The sequence below is a fragment of the Apodemus sylvaticus genome, chromosome 12, assembly GCF_947179515.1.
Source record: "Apodemus sylvaticus chromosome 12, mApoSyl1.1, whole genome shotgun sequence".
NCBI lineage: Eukaryota > Metazoa > Chordata > Mammalia > Rodentia > Muridae > Apodemus > Apodemus sylvaticus.
This window is the reverse complement of record NC_067483.1, coordinates 38174027-38191508: the sequence shown is the minus strand read 5'-3', so window position 1 is coordinate 38191508 and position 17482 is coordinate 38174027. Positions and strand designations below refer to the sequence as shown.

The 17482-nt window shown below is 44.2% G+C and overlaps 1 protein-coding gene across 3 annotated transcripts in view; it reads right to left on the bottom strand.

Moving 5' to 3' along the window:
* Positions 1-5803, bottom strand: part of Ctse (cathepsin E) — a 29054-nt gene extending 23251 nt beyond the window's left edge. For all 3 annotated transcript variants that reach the window (XM_052200014.1, XM_052200011.1, XM_052200012.1), the window contains exon 1: positions 5560-5803. The gene's annotated coding sequence lies outside the window, so the exon portion shown is untranslated. The remainder of the gene's footprint in view (positions 1-5559) is intronic.
* Positions 5804-17482: the final 11679 nt, after the last annotated feature.

Sequence of the window (17482 nt, the reverse complement as noted above, 5' to 3'; positions counted from 1 at the left end):
CTCTTCAGTCCACGTCTTAACTTTGTTCCAGGGCCAATCTCCTCATCCTTAGCCTCAGGGAGGTGCGGCGGGAACCCCCTCTATGGCTCCCTTCTTACTCTTCCTGCTTCTCCTCTCTGTCCCCCTTTTAGTTCAAGATATATTCATTACAGAGATTGCCCACCCCCAAAAAGATGTTCTGGGTGAGATGGTGGGTGCTTATAACCCTAGCACTCTGGATGCTACGGTGGGAGAGCAGGACGTTTAAGGCTAGCCTGAGCTACCTAGTGGAGCTCTTAGTCAAAGCAAAAGTACAGTAGAAAAATAAGACTACGTAAATCACCACTCACAGCTGATCATTCACTTTTGACGTTTACCCTCCCCCCTTCCCCCCAAACCCTAACCCCCCTCCCCCACAGGACATGGAAGATGTCTCTGTGGGAGGAGAGGAGGAACACTCAGGGCCACGCCCCGCATCAAGGCTCAGTGGAGCACACTTGCATCCTGCCTTCTGTTGGTGCAACAGGAACATAGTGAATGCGAATCGATTCCATGTGAAGTATATATGAAATTATCAGACTCTAAAATAACAGAAAATGTCTCTCTCTTGATATAGTCATTCGTTGTAAGGCAGCTTTAGCCATAACATCATTTCCAGGGGAAAGGAGAATTTCCCAAGGCAGTTCTGATGGTTGCTTTTTCCAGCATCTTATTTCTATGGAAACCCCTGCTGTCAACACAGATAGGCAGCTTTTGAATCTCAGAGGTCAGATGTGCACCTCCCATTGCTGACTGGTACTACCCAGGGCAGAACATGCTGGCAGCAACAATAGTGGTGGAGCAGTGCCCAGCATGCCGTTCTGTAGGTAGCTGGGGCACTGTGTGAGCCAATCAGATTCGAGAAGTGACTGACAGGCTTTAGTTCTCTGTCTGTCTGTCTGTCTATCTATCTATCTGTGTGTGTGTGTGTGTGTGTGTGTGTGTGTGTGTGTGTGTGTGTAGGGTGTAGGTATGTGTGCATGTGCACGCATGCATGCGTGTGCACATGCTGGTATGCTTGTGTGTCCAGGCTGGAGGTTGGCATAGGGTGCGTCTCTCTACAGGCTCCACTTTATTCGCTTACCTATTTCTTGGCGTGTGTGGTGTTTGCACACCTTCACGCAAGCGCACATTTGAGGACTCCCCGCCAGATTCCCTTGAGAAAGGATCTCTTCCTGAAGATGGAGTTAGAGGGGCTGGCTAGCAACCCACTGTCATCTTCCCCCTGGAATCGGATGATCCCTGTACCCCTACTAAGTGTTAGCTTAGAAATATGGGTCACCATATTCAACTTTAGGTAAGTGATGGGGATCCCACGCAGGACTGTCCCTTAGGCAGCTGATCCCAGACTTTGGCCCTGCGCCAGTGTCCTTAATATCACACCTCTGCCTGCACGCTTCAGTGTCAATCATGTGTTTCTAATGGTTGCAGAAGTTCATGTCTACCACACATTTTCAAATCATGCCTACAATCCCGAACAGAGAAAAGGCCATAATATTCTCAAGTATAACAAACCTTTCTTGTAAAGGGATAGTGTCGCCCAGGCTAGCCTCAAACTCCCAATCCTCCTGCCTCTGCCTCCTTCAGCTAGTCCTACCACACAGCAAGTCCACCAGCATGTGCCACCACAAAAGACCAGCAGTCTCAACTAATCTGAAACCCTCGAGAGCTCTCAGACACTGAGCCTCCAACCAGGCAGCATACACTAGCTGATATGAGCACACACACACACACACACACACACACACACTACACACACAGCAGAGGACTGCCAGGTCTGGCCCCAGTGAGAGAAGACGCACCTAACACTCACAGTGAGAGAATATATACCTAACCCTCGAGAGACTTGAGACCCCAGGGAGTGGTGCGGCCTGATGGGGTTGGAGTGGGGGATGGGCGCATCCCCTTGGAGATGGGGGAAGAGGAATGGGGTGAGAAACAGTCAGAGGGCACACCGGAAGGGAGGGGGATAATGACTGGACTGTAAAAAAGATTAAAAGATAAAAATAAAGGGATAGTGTTATCTCCAATATGAGATGTGTGTGTGTGTGTGTGTGTGCCTGATAATGACTTTTGGACTGTAGAAGGGCTAGTCATGTGACTCAGAATTTAAATGAGCTTTCTTTTTCTAGTACTTTCTATCGTGGAGACGTTGGTAGCAATGTCAAGAGGTTGACATTTGTTCAGCATGGGCAATATATATTCTGCTTTTACCAAATAGGTAAGAAATTATTTTTTTTCTAAGTTTTTCAATCCTGGTGTTTTGGGAGACATTCTGTACATCAACATTTAAGTTCTGCTTATGGTGACATTTACAGAGTAGAGACGAGTCTCCTTGGTAGAACACATGCCTAACATGTACACAGAAGGCCCTGGTTCAATCCCTAATACTGAAGAACAAAAAAAAAAAAAATTAAAAGCCACACTAACAAAAGCCAAAACACAAAAGCCATTTTATGTTATCATAGATTTATACTTAAATACTACAGCAAGTTAGGTCAGTAAAAACCTCTTTATTACGTATATATTTTCAATGGTAACTTTGGCTTGTGATTAAGAATCTGTATACTTAATAATGTTGATGCTTCCTAGAAGGGTGTCCCCTATGCCAATGGTGACTTTAAAGTCACAATGGTTTCAAGTAGATCCTCTGTCCTTATATCTTCTATTTTTTACCTGACTACTCTGTTTTCAAGGTTTAGCTCAAGTCTGGCAGACATGACAAAATTCACTAATATTCTCATATCTTTTAGATGTATTATTCTGTGCAGCCTTAGAATCTTAGGGCAACTTATGTGGAAATCTCTTATGACTTACAATTGTTTTCAGCTGTGTGTCCCATTTCATCAAATGCTACAGCCTAGGTTTGTAAACCTAGGTCCTTTATGTTTGATAATCTAGTAAAAATTTGTATAATCATTCTCCAGCTATATATTTTACTATGGAAAATATTGTGTTTTTAAATTTTATATAGCTAAGGTAATATATTGTTCTATTGGCAGAGGAGACGAACTCCAGTGGTATTTAACATTTCTTATAGTATATAAAAGTGATTTCAGTCAATAAATTTGGTATATGCAATTTGTTTTTTAATCCAAAACATATGGGTTATTTAGTGTTTGTATTTGTTTTCTGGGCTAATGTTCTACTATAATGCTATGGATTTTCTATAATGTCCATAAATGAAGAATATTCCTGTTAAAATGTTTGTGGTCTTCTTCTTCTTCTTCTTCTTCTTCTTCTTCTTCTTCTTCTTCTTCTTCTTCTTCTTCCTCTTCCTCTTCCTCCTCCTCCCCCTCCTCCCCCTCCTCCCCCTCCTCCTCTTCTTCCTTTCTCTCTCTTTTTGCTATCCCTGGGAGTGCACAGCTCTGATACAGCTCTCTACTACAAAGCAACGCTCTCAACCCTAATTAACTCATTTTGAGACAGGGCCCCTGCAAGTTGCTCAAACTGACCTTCAACTCCTTCTATAACCTGGGCCTGCCTTGGCTTTCCTACCTCAGCCTCCTTCACAGCTGGAACTACAGGCTTGTGCCAGGAAGCCTGGCTCCAGACTTTTTGAGACACTCTTTAGAATGACAGATATTGCCTTGTCCACAAGAGATTTGTGTTTGTGTACATAACAGCAGCATGCCAATTTTTCTTATCAGGTAGAATCTGGTTTTTAGGAAACAGATATTTCAAAGTCACATTTGAAATTTGAAACTGTTGATGTTTTATTTCAGTTTCTTGCTTACCGGGGGGGAAAAGGTGCTAAATTCTCTTTATCTTTGCATTTTTTTCTAGTTTTCAGCTGATTAATTTTCCATTGTTGTTGTCAAGGAGATGGTAAAAGTGTAGACTTCTTTGAAGACTCATAATGTAAGAAGCAGTTTCTATGTGATTTGTTACCCTACTGTCTGAAAAATTATTGGCTTATTCTATTTCCCAAGACTTTAAACCTGTATTATTCACGAAGCAAAAACTTCTTCCTTGAGGGAACTTCTCAGCAAGAACATGCACATGACGGGCATTTCCACTAAGTGACCCAGGACAGTCTAACTTTTGTTGAAAGTCTCAGGGATTGTTGAGAATAAGACCCAGAGGTGAATTCACTTTCTGCTCTTATTTCTAGGACACACCCATGTCAGCAGCTTCCAGATTTGATATTTTCTTTGCACAGTTTATTTCAGTCCCTTTGTTTAGTCAGTAATTCAAATAGTTTTATTTCACTTTTTTCTCCAAAGAGATTTTTCATTTTCTGTTATGAGTCTAACATTTTTTCTTTATAAATACCTTGAAAGAAACAAAATAAACCTAATATATAATATATAAATATAATATAAAATATAATATATTTAATATATTAATCACACAATATATAAAATATATATTACATATAAATAAATAGAATACATCATATATTCTATATAATAGTATATGCTGCATATGTGCATATAATATACAATGTATAGTATATGTGTATATACCATATAATTAAGATATATATAATTAATGCATTATATATAATGGTTTATAATAGAATTTATTTTTAATTTTACAATTATTTTGTTTTTATGTGCATTGGTGTCTTGCCTGCATGTGTGTCTGTGTGCCATGCGTGTGTCTGGTGTTCGAGGAGGCTAGACGTGGGTCTTGGGTCCCCTGGAACTTGAGTTACAGATAGTTTGAGCTGCCATGCATGTGGTGGGAATTCAACTCAGGTTCTCTAGAAGAGCAGCCAGTGTTCCCCACCTTAGAGCCATTCCTCCAGTTCCCTCTAGAGTTTGTAACAGAAATGAATAATATGCTATGAAATTTTGCCAGTAGGTTTGTTTGTTTTTAAAAAGGTGCCTCTGACTGGCCTGGAACTCGATATGTAGACCAGGCTGGTCTTGAACTCACAGAGATCCACCTGCCTCTGCCTCCCAAGTGCTGGGCTTGAAGATGTGCAGCGCCATACCTGGATCAGAAGTTATTTTTGTCCTTTAGCAATGCATTATTAACAGCTGTTAATATCTAATTAGCAGCTCACATACAGTACACTCTAATTTAGAAATCACACGCAGATATAGAACATCACACGAACATCAATGACAGCGAGTCATGCTGTAATAAAAATCTTACACACACAGTTAAATCAGGAACTGAAAGGCACTGTGCAGACAGTATGACTTCTTTTGCAAAACCCCAAATTTTATGAGTGCACAAATAGTAGTAGGGATTTTAAAGCCATTTAAATAGGGCGTGGTGGTCTGTGCCTGCAGTCCCAGCACTACGTAAGAACTGAAGGCAGCCCAGGCTAGCTTGACCTACATAGGGAGACCATGCCTCAAAAGGCAACCAAGCAAACAAAACAAAAACTTCAAAATCCTACTCGAAGCTCCTCTGTAGGAAGCAGACCCATTCTGTCTCAACTTACAAAACTAACAAATGGCAGCCTTCTTACAAAATGTTCATTTTTGCCTGTTAGAATTTATCATAATAAACAGATTTTTTGTCAACTAAAGCATCAAACCTCCATCTCCCAGAAAAATTGTAATAAGATTAAAAACCACTTACCTTTGAAGTTACCAGATAAACCAAAATGTCAAGAATTTCGTTTTCTTGTAGTAAGTGGACGGCCGGGCTCAGAGACTGAGCTCTCTGTGGAAACCCCGTTTTGCTGTTTGCTAACTCCGACCTTAAGCAACTCTTATCTCTTGGCTACCTCAGCTGCAAATGGAGATAACCACGCCTGATCCTTCTAACCGCTTCTGGAGTCACACAGGGTACTGCTGTTCCGAGGAACAAACGAAGCTATGAGATGGGTATATAGTTTTTTGGCACTTACAGGAAGTGTGTCTGCTCTTTGAAATAAACAGGAAACAGACTTTAAAGTCAACTAAAGGAAGCTAGGCATGGTGGTGCGTGTCTCTAATTGCCCCATGTGGGAGGTGGATACAGACATATCAGAAATTCAGGGCCAGCCTCAGCTACATACTGACTTGAGGCTAGCCTGGGGTACTCGAGACCTTGTCTCCATAAAAAATAAAATAATCAAATAAAGGATGTGCAGAGCCAATAGAGGGCATTATTTCCATAAATACAAGATTGGTTTTTGTTGAGCTGGCTGTGGCCAGGTGCCAGTTTCACATGGTCACAGCGGACTTGTGGAGGAGTCCACAAGGCTGACAGTCAGATGTTCTTCAAACTCCAAATACCTAGGTAATCATTGACTGTTTGCAAATAGCTACTGTGTGAATTGAACATGTTAAAGCCATCTTTAAGGCAACTTCAGTCAATAAATAGGCTCCATGATGAACTCCAAGGGACACAGGAGATTTATTTTGGAGAAATGAAATTTTGCAGGTAACAACCAGAAAGATGTTTAAGCTTCAGAAAACGTGAAGTGTTTCACCACATGGAGCGGATAAGGCATACCTGACCCCTCCAAATCCCATAGGAGCACCTCTGCAGCCAACCTGAGGAAAGAAAGGCGACTGCCTCCCAGGTGACAGCGTCCCGGGGAGCCCTTTCCTCACTAGTCGAGCCTTTATGGAGGGCCCACTACGTCCCAGGCACTGACTAGGTACTGGGGAGATAAGTCAGACTGGGCAAGATCTCAGGCCGCGTGGGTCTCTCGACGTCTGCTTTGTGACTTGTTCTGGTCACACTGGGTCATCCTAGGTTATGCCCCTTTTATCTTATCCTGGGTGACACAACGAGGCCCGTTTCTTACCAGTGACTTTAGATGCTCACTGAAGGAGAAAGGACTCTGTGACCTGTTAGCTGGTCTGTGTGCCTGGAACCCTCTTATCTGGAACAGGCCAAGGGCAACTCTGAGTCAGGACAAAGGCCAGTGCCTCCTCCTGTCATCCCAGTTTGTAAGACAGGAGAAGGAGGAGGATTGTCAGTTCAAGGCCAGCCTGGAGAGAAGGCATGGCTCCTTGATCCTCTCTGATCCAATAGTCCTTCCTTTACGATGTTTGGTTTCTTACCCTGGAACGAACAGCCAAGAGTGTGTATTTTACCAAAGCAGACCCGGTCTCCAGGTTCTCCCACCATCCCACAAGCCCTTCCTAGCACACTCTACCCACAACCTTAGACTTTACAGCCCTGGGGCTGGGCTCCCCTTCCCCGGAGGCTCTTTGCTATATAATCCAGACATTTTACTTTCTTTTTCTTCTTTCTCACTTCTCTCTGCAGTTGGCTTTCTCTCTCTCTTCACTCTCCCCTCTCTCTCCCTTCCCATGGTGACTTCCCTGGCCTCCCTCCTTGGGGCCAGTGAACTAGCTCACCCAAAGCAGCTTCCCAATAAACCTGCCTGTATATATATGTGTATGTGTATGCGTATGCATATGTGTACATGTATGCTCATGCGCATGTGTAGGTGCATGTGTATGTGCATATGATGCACATGATGTATATGTATATGTGTATGTGCATGTGCATATGATATATATGATATATATGATATATATGATGTATATGATGTGTATATGTATGTGCATGTGCATATGATATATATGATGTATATGAAGTGTATATGTATGTGTATGTGCATATGATATATGTGATGTATATGATGTATATGATGTATATGATGTATATTAGATGTATATGTATGTGTATGTAAATGTGCATGTGATATTATATAAAATATTATATATTCATCTGGCTTGAATTGGCTCATTTTACAAGCACAGAAATAACTTATCATATAGCACATCCCTTTAGCACTTTTAATCTTTTGCCATATCAGCTAAGGCCGATGAAGATGTCCCCCCTCCCCCCCCACCAGCAGACTGGGGAAAGAGTGGCTTTAGGACAGCTCTTGGTATCGTGGCCACTTCCTCTTAGTCATACAGTCCATCTCATGCTGCTAGAGACATATCATACCCTAAAACAAGTTTTGCTGTATTGGAAATTTTCTTTGATTTTATAATTAATTTGTTAATTTACTTGGTTGGCTACATGCAGTTGTCAAAGGTGCAGTCCTCTGCTCGGTTCTCATGGTCTGGTTTTGAGCACTTGTTTTCTTCTTTCTTTCTTTCTTTCTTTCTTTCTTTCTTTCTTTCTTTCTTTCTTTCTTTCTTTCTTTCTTTCTTTCTTCTTCTTCTTCTTCTTCTTCTTCTTCTTCTTCTTCTTCTTCTTCTTCTTTTCTTTTCTTTTTTTTTGTTTGTTTCCTTGTTTGTTATCCTTTAATCTAGCTTCCAAATGTTGTTTGCCCTTTAGCGTGTTTAAATGATTCTTGGTGTTATTTGGATGGAATTTTGGTTTGTGCGCCCCCCCACCCCAGCCTTGAATAGGCTAAACAAACCTCTGAGGCCTTACTGCACTCACATTTCCCTACTGGACCACTGAGGACCTGCTGAGCTTGCTTTGCAACTCAATCCAGCTGAAACAAAGGATGGGTCTGTGGGTTTTGTCTATAAAAACACAGAGCTGAAATTAGACTTTGAGCCTTGATCAGAAACCTTTGTCTTGGCTTCATTCTTCTCTTGTCCACCCATCCTTTCATTCCCAGCCTCCCTTTCAGGTACCCAGTTTGACCAAAGCTGCTGGACAGCTACAGTTTGGGCTAATAGAATTCTCTTCATCAATTTTTTTTTATCTCTGTGATCATTACTTTGGCCCATGGTTCCGGAGGTGTCAGTTCCTCGTGGGAGGGAGAACGTGGTGAAGCTGGTTGCTCCCATCGTGACAGCCAGGAAGCAGAGAGAGTATCTGCCTTCCTAGACTTTCCCCTCTGACGCCAGGCAGGCTCCCAGCTTATGAGAGGAGGACATCCCCCTTCATGGGGTCTTCTCTGGAAATGCTCTCACAGACGTATTCTGACCAGACCCCTAGGAGCTTTCAAGCTAATCAAGTTGACAATGAAGATTAGTCATCACAGGGATCAAATATTCCCATTGGTATTTCAGGTACCAGCAGCTAGCCAGGAAGAATTCTGGACCCCAGACCCTCAATGTCAGCAGGCAGTCACGAACAGCTTGGGCCAGCAAATGACTTAGGCTCCTCCACTTTGGGGCCTTATTTCCCCTTCTGTACCCCACCTTCCCTCCCTGTGGCAGAGCCTGTGTGTATGCTGTGACACTGCCAGGCAAGCACCCTGTCAGAGCGCTCCCTCCCAGGAGATGACTGCCCTGGACATGCAGTGCCGTCAGAGGACTCAGCTCTAGTTCCTTTTGCTCTGCCTGGTAGTCTTCAAAGGACTTCACAGTTGGCAAAATGGAGAACTTCCATGAGTCTTTAAGTCAGTGGTTCACAGACTTTGTCTCTGGAGCCCCGTACACTCTTTAAAATCGTTAGGAAACCCAAAGAACTATTGTTTTGTAGGCTGTATCTACTTATACTGAGTGTATTCAAAATGAAAATAGAAATTTAAGTTTTAGTCTATTTTAAAAATAGCATTAAAGAACATTACATCATAACATGTTTTATTCTAAAAGATGAATAGTAAGAAGTCTTTGCTATTCTTGGAAATGTTACTATTGACATCTAGCTTTGTAGAACGGTGCTGGGTTTTCAGATCTGCTCCTGCATTCAATCTCCTGTGAACCCCTCAATGGAGCCTATGTGAGCTTGACTGTGTTGTTAGAGGAACTCTGCGAAGGTAACAGGTATCATGGTACTCATATGGGAATGCTTTGAGTTTGTACATCCTCTGAAAGGACCCCTGGAGCTTCTTGGGGGTGCTCCCTACACCTTGAGAACTTCCATTCCATCTGTTCCATCAGGTCTTGATACCCCCAAGAAGCTGTGATTCCTGGAGCTTGGACCCACAGATTGTATTTCCTTAGGCGCCAATATGCCTGAAGCTGTCTTTGCCTTAGTGTGTCTGAAGAGCCTTCTCCCTGGGGATTTTAGTCCAGTTTTGGTCACTGTGACAAAATTCCTGAAGAAAACCACTTAGAAGAGGGAGAGATTGTCTCAGAAGTTTAAGTCAATGGTTGTTGGTTCCATTACTTTTAGGCCACAACAAGGCAGCACATCATGAAAAGAACTGTTTATCTCAGAATGTTTGGGAAGAGAGAGAGAGAGAGAGACAGAGAGACTGAGAGACAAAGACAGAGACAGATAGACAGAACCTATGTCTGGAGCAAGATATACCCCTTAAAGGCATGCTCCCAATGACCAACTTCCTCTACCTAAGCCTCACCTCCTAACAGCCCACTCAGCTATGAACTCGTGGGTGGGTTTAGCCATTGATACGGTTGGGGCCTCATGATCTAATTATCTTATTATAGCACCACTATGCCACTATCTAGGGGCCACTTCTTCAGAGTATGAGCCTTGAGGGGAGCATTTCATATCTGTACCAGGACAGATGGGTGCTATCTGTGTGAGGAGTGGGACCAGACAGCTCTATTTTCTGGAGGAAGAAACATGAATGACCCATGTGCAGGGTAAGCAAGCTTTAGGTTGGAAATTAAAAAAAAAAAAAAGGATTTAAATCCTGGCTTCAGTACTTCTCTCAGGCTATGAGTTTTGATGAGTTTTGGTGGGTTCCTCTGTGCAGTCAAAGGTTGCATGATTCCATCTGACTCTGAGAAAATAAAGGCAGACAATGGCTAAAAATGGGGGGAAAGGTTGGATGTCTTCATCCAGTGAGGAAGAAAGTTTAGAGAACTGAACCAGTTGTTTTCAAATATTTCCAAACACCTTGACCTCAGCAAAAATCTGTGTTGTGAAATAAAAACAGGTTTTCCTTATTGCGAGATGCCCCTTCATATAACATGCCTTGTTTATATCTGAGAAGTTAGTTCTTTGCTAGTGAAATGAGCCAGTTCAAGCCAGATTTGATTATAGTAAGTGTAGGTTTGGAAGCTGCTCTGGGGTGAGCTCACTGGCCCCAAGGACCAAGGCCAGAAAAGTTCCCATGAGGAAAGAGAAGGGAGGGAGGGGAAAGAGAAAGAGAGAAAGGGTGTATGGAGAGAGAGAGAGAGAGAGAGAGAGAGAGAGAGAGAGAGAGAGAGAGAGAGAGATTTGCCAGTAGGGACTGAGGAATGCTGGGAGAACCTGGAGAATAGGTCTGTTGTGGTATGAAAAATAGGCATTCCAGTCCCTTGTCCCAGGGTCCTAAGCCAAACAATATCTGTATAGTAGTCCTCAATTTTCCTTCTTGTTTCCCCTATGAGCATCTCTTAGGATCAGAAGTAGGTTTTGTACCCATTGGAAGAGGTAGCTCCAGGAGGTAACTCCTCAGAAGGATCCCAAATACCAGAGCAAATCAATCTAAAAGGGGTACAGAGTGGTCATTGGTTTGCCTGAGGGTGGGCAAGATGGCTATACCCAACCTGAAACCAGGATGTCTTGTTTTTGCTTTATTTACTTAATTACTTATTTGTCTGTCTGTCTGTCTGTCTACCTATTTACCTATCTATCTGTCATCTATTGAGACAGGGTCTCTCTATGTAACTCTGACTGTCCTGGAACTCAGAACTTGCTATATAGGCCAGCCTGACCTTGAACCCCCAGAAATTTGTACCCCTCTGCCTCCTTTAATCTCTCTCCTGGATTAAAAGGCTACCATACCTGCCTTCAACATAACTTTTGACCTGTCTTGATTTCGGTACTGTTGTGCCTGAAGGAACAGGTCACGGTCCAGTTGTTTTGCCCACCATCGTCTCTTATCCCAGATGACACTTACACTATCTGGAGATCATTGGCTCTCAGACCTGGGTGGGGCCTTTCTAGTGGCATTGGATGAGTGGTGAGCAGAATACTTCAAAGCATTGTTCATCAGAGTGTGGGGATGGGGAGTTGGGGGAGGCAAATGTCTACAGTCCTGCTGCTGAGACCTGTTGTTCAAGACCCGGGCTCTTGTAAAAGCTTTTCTCTGTGCTGGCTCTGTAGACAACTAGAGGTCCTCAGGTCCCAGGGTTTCAGGTCAGTGGTTCTCAACCTTCCTAATGCTGTGACCCTTGACCACAGTTTCTCCTGTCCTGGTGATCCACAACCCATACAATTATTTCATTGCAATTTGATAACTATAATTTTGCTATGTTATGAATCATAATGTAAATAAATATAGGATATTCAGGATATCTCTATATAACCCCAAGTGGGTTGACACCCACAGGTTGGGAAACACTGTTCTGGATGATGCTAACAATGGGTAATGTTTAATGATGATTGGAAGTCTGAGCAAGTAGACGGGTGACCAGTTATCCTGGTGTGCCTGTGATTGTCTCAGTTTTAGCACCAAAGTTCCAGGTCTCGGGATAGCACAGAGACCAGGCTTGCTGTTACCTTTGTAGCTAGGGATTCTCCAATACAGAATTAATTTGTCTGGTTTTAGGGCAAGCAACTGCCCTTTTCAGAATGGGAGAATTCTGGATTTTTTTTTTTTTAAACTAGATCCTAGAGGACAAGGGAGTGACGAGCTTCTTGATATTACAGTAACTTCTGTCATCTGGTGTACAGGGTCTACTACCCCGCCTGTCAAGGGAGGGTCCCGAGTCTCCTTGATGGGTTGGCAACCATGACTGTGCTCTCAGAGGAGATAGTACATTTTGCTGAATTGAGTGACCAAGTGCTGCTTTTCTAGAAGGTTCTTGAAAAATTCTGTTCTGTAGGCCAAAGGCATGTGGCAGGTGCTATTTCCCTTGGGAAAGCATAATTCAGCAAGACTCTGCCCCCCCCCCCACTACCCAGGCATAAACTACTGATGTTTTCGCAAGAACTTAGAATGTAAGATGACTTGCAAAACCCTAAGAGAAAAGAAATCTCTGTATGTCCAGAAATGAAACCACTTCATGTATGAATAAAGGTCAGTGTTGAGCCTCTATTGCTCTCCATCTTGTTTTGGGGACAGGCTCTCTCCCTGAGCCTGGGCTGGCTAACAAATTCCAAGCATCTGACTGGTTCTCCACCCTGCTCCAAGCCAGGGCTGGCATTACAGATGTACACAGCAGTGTCTGACTTTTTATATGGGCTGGTGGTTGAGATTAGATTAGTGTTGTCTAATATTCATGAGGTGTGTTTGTTTCTCTCTCTGTGTGTGTTTCATAAAATATACAAATACCCATTTAGGAGATGAAGACAGCCCTCCTGCCGAGAGTAGCTTCGCCATCCCACAGAATTGGGGGGCACTGTGCCCAGGGGCCTGAGGCTGAGAAGAGGGGCAGCTGTCTTTTGAGCCAAGTACTGAGATGAATGGAAAGGGTCAGGAAAGCCCTCCATGAGATGATAAACTGTCAAAGCTAGTTTCCTGTTGATGTCACAGGATTGATTTCTCATTTCTGCCTCCTAGCCTAGAGCTTGAGCCTGTCAGTTTAAAGCAACACACACACACACACACACACACACACACACACAGGGTTAGACAGAGGGGGTGCAGAAGGGCCCAGTGGCTTCCAGGCAGGGGCTGACAAAGCTCTTTTGAGAGCCAGTCTGTTGCCTTCTCATCTTGGACCATTGCTTGTATTCAAGTAAGGGGTTAGGAGAAGTGTGCATATGCTATGAATATGTAACCAGGCACTTTGTGTGTGTGTGTGTGTGTGTGTGTGCCACAGCTTGCTTGTGGAGGTCAAAGGGCATCTTGCCGGCAGGAATCCATTCTTTCTGTTTATCACGTGCGTCTAAGGGACTGAGCTCAGGTTGTCAGTCTTGGTTGAGTCTACCTCACCAAGCTGGGTCACTTACTGACCCCGGCCACACATACATCTGTCTTGAGCTTACTGGGGACAGGCTGAACTACCGAGAAGAATGAGACCCAGTGCCTCAGTGAATCTCAGGTCACGGATGGTATGAAACACACCGTGTCAACATGGAGGTTTCTACAAGATGTGACCTGAGCCTTGGGTCAAAGACCCAGCTGGAGAGGTAGGTTACCACTCTCAGGATTCAGCCTTCAGACCCTAAAGAAAGCAAAGCACAACTAACAAACAAACAAGAGGGGGAAAGGCAGGAATGGATTTTAATCAAAATGATCATTTTGGGTAATTGCAAAGTAAACATTTCAGGTCATTTTCAGGGCCCAGACAGAACAGCTTTAACTAGAGGAAGAATTGGGGCAGGGGGGAGAGGTCTGTACGGTTAGCAGTCATCAAAGGGTGGCCTGTTGATCGTTATCTCAGGCCTGGCTTTGGAAGGTAGCCTGCGAGAATCCTTCCTGCTTGAGGGGACAAGCTGGCTCCCAGAGGATGACCTTCCTTCTGTTTGGAGTGAGCTGTCTCCCAGGCTTTGTTGTTTTGTTTTGTTTTCCTGGAATCCAAGGTAATTGCATTTGGGTGATCTAAAACAAGACAGGCAGAAGCCCTGGATAAGATGCCTCCGATTTCCTTATCTCTTGCCTTCAGCTCTGAAGGAGCACAAGATAGTCAATTATAACCAGTTTCTAGACACTTACGTCATCCTCGGGCCTACGTGCCCAGGTGACAGCACCTGACTCAAGGTTGAAACAGAGGACAGATCAAGAGTAAGGCAGGAGGCCAGGCTCTTGTCCTGCCTCCTTAAAGCTGCAGCTAAAAGTTGGGACTTCTTAGAAAATGATGTCAGAAATGATAAAATATTTCCTGATAGGGGCTGAGGTATAGCTCAGAGGCAGAGCTTGAACTTATCAGATAAACATCCTTATATGAGCTGGGGTAAAGCCCGAAAGAAACACCTTGTACTGTCATGTGAAGAAGACATCATGGTTCAGGAAGGACACAGAGGCTCAGCTAACCCATCACAGACATTCAAGTCAAGGACAGTTTCTTCTAAGCTCTGGGCCTGCAGGCAGAGGCGGTATACTGCTTCAACACCAAGCAAGCCAGTGCCCGGAGGAGTGTCCTTAAAAAAAAAAAAAGAAGGCATTCAATCACGCCCATCTCAGTCACCAGTCAAAAGAACAGCTCTAAAGTCCCGTGCGGAAGACATGAACCGTGGGTGGCCAAAGGTCCTCAACATTCAGCTCATGACACTGTGAGCCTGGAGTAGCATTGTGGAAGGTTCTGGTCCCAGAGTGACCAAAGAAGACTAGGGCAGCAGAATGTTACCCTGTCTGTGAGCAAAGGTGACAGAAGCGTCAAACCAAGAATGATGGATGGAGAGAGGACTCAGAGGTTAAGAGCACTGGCTGCTCTTCCTGAGAGCCAGGGTTTGGTTCCCAGAACACATATGGTGGCTTACACTGCCTGTGTGACTCCAGTTACAGGATCCAGTGTCCTTTTCTGGCTTCTGCAGGCACCAGGCATGCACGCTGGTGCACTGACAAACTCGAACTTGAAACACCCACACACATAAAATAAAATGAAAAGTAATGACAGTTCTTAAGGGGAAAAAAGGCGGTTTATTTCCACCAGTAAATTGTAGCTCCTGCGGATTACTCACAGTCCATGTTTCCTTTTGAAAATTAGCGAATCATTGCTAATTCTTACAGACAAAAAAAAACCCTCAAGATCAGAGACGGCAAGTGATTGTTCTCAGGTCACCTCGCTACTAATTGGTATTGTCAGGGCTCAAATCTGATCTGTCCATCTCAAAAGCCACTGTTGTTCGATGACTGGCTTGCCTGGGTTAGGAAGGAGAGGCCATACAATGATGCCTTTTCTGTTTTACAGCTGGGGTTATGTTGTGCTTGTGTTTCTTCACTGCCAAGTGCAGGCCTTAGGGATATAGCCTAAAATAAACTTTCCTTCCTTTCCTGTCTGTCAAGCAAAGCTAAAAGTCACCTTAGCTTAGTGACATTTGGTGTTTAATGGCCTTTCTTTCTATTCACACTCTCTTTTTTTTAATTATTATTATTGTTATTTTATTTATTTATTTTCTAAATTCTTTGTTTACATTCCAAATGCTTTCCCCTTTCCCAGTTCCTTCCTCCCCATATGTCCCATAAGCCTTCTTCTCTCCACCCAATCACCCCTCCCTTTTCTCTGTCTTGGTTCTCCCCTACAATGTTGGATCAAGCCTATCCAGGATCAGGGCCCTCTCCTTACTTCTTCATGGGAGTCATTTGATATGCTAACCTATCCACACTCTCTTAATCATCACAGAGAGACCAGAGAAGAGCTGTGTAGACAGGGAGGCTTTGCTGGTAGTTGGAGTCTCTTCTTTTTTATTTCTTTTCTTTTATAACTTTTTAGTGATTCTTTGTGAATTTCACATCAAGCTGCCGGATCTCCATGGCACAGGGCAACAACAGGATATCAGGGAGGAGTTCTGGTGAGGATCCAGTAATGATGGTGTAGCAGAAATCAGGCCTTAAATCAGACCAATGACTTATTGTAATGAATATTTGCACCTAAAGCTGTTTGGGCAAAGTGGTGTGACACACCGTGACACACTACAGCTTCCACGGTAAGATGTTTTTGCTGTTGTTGTTGTTATGTTATGCTATTTCTTTCTTTATTTTCTTTTTTGTTTGTCTTCTTTTGGGGAGAAGGTTGCAAAGGCAGAGGGCAGATATCAAGGGATCAGAGGCACCCAGAGTTCGTTCTTTATTCTAAAGGAAGAACCAGTCCCTGGGCAGTGAACTGTGGGATTCTGTTCAGCCAATTAGCGATGGCGTGTTTAGACCGCCTGTGCCAGGCTCCAGGCATATGCTTCCGCTGAGCCTCATACTGTGTGGACCAGGTACTGGATGGTCTTGGACGCTGGCTCCTCCCTGCTACCCACGGGACCTCCTTTCATGGGTCTGAGGTCTGCATACGTGCGTGGGCGCTTGGAAGGCTGTGAATCTCGGGAATGGTTCCGTTTGCATTCTCAGCTGAAGAAGAGCTAACGGGAACGGCACCCTCGAGTTTTTAAGCTCCAGGTTTCATTTGGTTTTATTCTTTCTTCACCAGCCTTACCTTCCTTCCTTCTCTCTCTTTCTCCCAGGGCTGTGAGACCAAAGCTTGGGCTTGTGAGAACTGGGCAAGTGCTTTCTACAACTAAGTTACACCCTTAGCCTGGCCTTCTTGCTTTTTAATCTCACGGGTTGGAGACTCAATGTGTCCCTCTCCACACAGTGGAAGCTGCTGCCTCGGTGGGGAGACAGCCTCCAGGGCTTGTCACCTCTCACCTTCGCCTGGCACTGCAGGTGACATGGCTTCTCTCTGGATTGCTTTCAAAGGCTACAATTTGCTCTGTATTCTGACTGGCCTTGGGATGGGCCTCAGGGTCTGTGGGAACTGGGGTGCTGCTGACAGGCTCTCTGTGTGTCTGGTCCCCTAACCTCTGGCCCAGAGCTCCCCAGAGCCTGACTAGAATCAGAGACTGGATAGCAGACAGCTCAGAAATCCCTGCTCAACCAACCCTCTTGACTTATAGCAGGCGAAAACTAGGGTTAAAACAAACAAACAAACAAACAAACAAACAAACAAACAAACAACTGTGGCCTGCCCAGAGCCACACCCTCAGCCTGGAACCTGTGCGAGGTTTGCAGGCCTGCCCTATTTGCATCTGCTGACTCTGGGGACTCCCCCGACCCCAAGATCTATCCAGCATCAACTCTGGTGTGCCTCTGCTCCTCTTCCCCTCCCCCTCCCCCTCCTCTTCCTTCTCTCCCTCCCTCTCCTCCTCCTTTAGACAA